Source organism: Echinococcus granulosus (assembly GCF_000524195.1).
Source record: "Echinococcus granulosus chromosome Unknown EG_S00393, whole genome shotgun sequence".
Lineage (NCBI taxonomy): Eukaryota > Metazoa > Platyhelminthes > Cestoda > Cyclophyllidea > Taeniidae > Echinococcus > Echinococcus granulosus.
The window spans coordinates 2,165-4,168 of NW_020170772.1; positions in this window are offsets into that span (position 1 = coordinate 2,165).

Here is a 2,004-nt window from a genome sequence, read left to right on the forward strand (position 1 = left end):
GGACCTCATGAGCATTCATAAACTCGAATTTGCGAATTGTCTGTCAGTGGACTAATCAAATGTGAAGGCAAGCTCAGTAGATGGCTCTTCTTAGGACTTTCTTTACTTTGCTTTAGTCAACCAGAAGATGCTGCTGCTAATGTACGAGGAGAACGAACGATTGCCTACCAACCTCGATGATTAAATTAAAAGGTTTGAGTCCTACGAAGGAGAAACCTGACTTTGGTGCAATTCATTAATCCTTTCGTAGTTTAAAGAAGCTAATATGATTCACCATACTAGGAGTTTCAGGAGAGCTAATTAATTTAGTGAAGCACTGATATCAGGGACGAGTTAATCCTGAATGTGTTTTCAAGCTCATAAATACTAGAAAACGTGGGTTCATATTCTTTTTTTAATCCTATGACCTCGTTTACGCATCACAAGCAATAGAGTTGCATTGATGCAAGAGAGGAGTGTTTATTATCCAGTTGGTGGTGTAGTGATTTATCCAGTTAAGAAGATGCGCATAGCTCCTTAAATACTGCTTTTGGAGGAAAATGCAGATAGATCACCTCTTGCACCGTTATTTAAGTGATACTTCTAGGTGGGCGAATTCCTGCGTTCCTATTAAATCGGTAGACTTGGGTTCGATTAACATTATTGGGTAGCTCCATTGATAGATATGAGATCCTATCTGTTAAAGAGGCCCGCTTTCTATAAGACATTAGATGAATGTGCATCCATGTATACATAGGAACAGATGTTATTCCTCATTTCGGCATTCAAATGACCTTCTAAGAAGGCTGAATAAAAGATGGTAACAATGTACAAATAAGCAGAAGTAGAGGTAATGCACTACTTACAGCAAATGTGGAGTGAGCACATTCACAAGTCATTAATAATGGAAAAGTATCTGAAATTTAACAAATTTTCAGTACAACCTTTTTGAGCAATTCATAGCGCTTTGAGCTTAACAGTTTTGTTTAGATTGCGAACAATAAAATGTCTCAATTTATTCGTTCGACAGATAATACAACTGACCTCACACCAGTGTGTCGCAAAAATGCTTTGAGTGAAGACATTATGCATTCTAGGAAAGTCGCTTTTAAAGTGATGGAAGACTTTTTACGGAAGAACCTGAATTTTCCTCCCCTAGAGAATCCATAGTACCTCTGGGATCGTCAGATTAAATCTAATCGGCCTTGACCAATCAAAATGGAATAAATAGAGCATAATTTTCTTCAGTGATCGGGATCAATAACTTGATATGCCAGTGGAACTGGTTTGGGTAATACAAGGCACAAGATTTTTTAGTTTTCCCTAAAACTCATTGCCATTAACAATCAAAGTTAGCAGGTCTCTCAGGCAATTGTTCTACTTGATGCATGCTAGTTTTTGAAAAAAATTAGTTAAGACAAACTGCTAGGTCCAAACAATTGTGCATATTTTAAGGTGCAAAATGTTGGCAACCAACTTTTCCAAAAAGCACTTTTATTTTCCCTGAACGTAACTTTATTAGCACGATAAAATATTTCATTTGCAATATTGAGGTAGTAATTTGAACAAAAGTAGCATTTGTCAAGAAAGTATTCCAAAGTATTATCCTTATAGTCGGTGCAGTCAAGTACTCAAGTGAAACAAATGCAATCATGTCGCGATTGTAACAAAAAGACTAGTCCTACATACCGCATCATTCACAATGTACCCCTTTACTCTAATGTTTTTAAGATACACATAAACATAAGTTGAGGAATAAGGAAGGCGGTACTCTCCTCACAATACATCCGCCACTTTACATCGCATTGCGCAACCTTCACACCTAAGTTAAAGCAGTAGTGAACAATAGAGCAAACCGAAGCAGAGAAGTCTGGTGCCTACTAAGCTACATCGGCTTGCCCCATTTAACTGCATCTCGCCTCTCCGCTGCGTAGATTGTGCAGCTTGCACACTAATAGGCGTGCTGAAGGGCAGTCTGGAAGTTCACTGCCATTGCGACTCAAATGTTATAAGTTCTGTTATTAC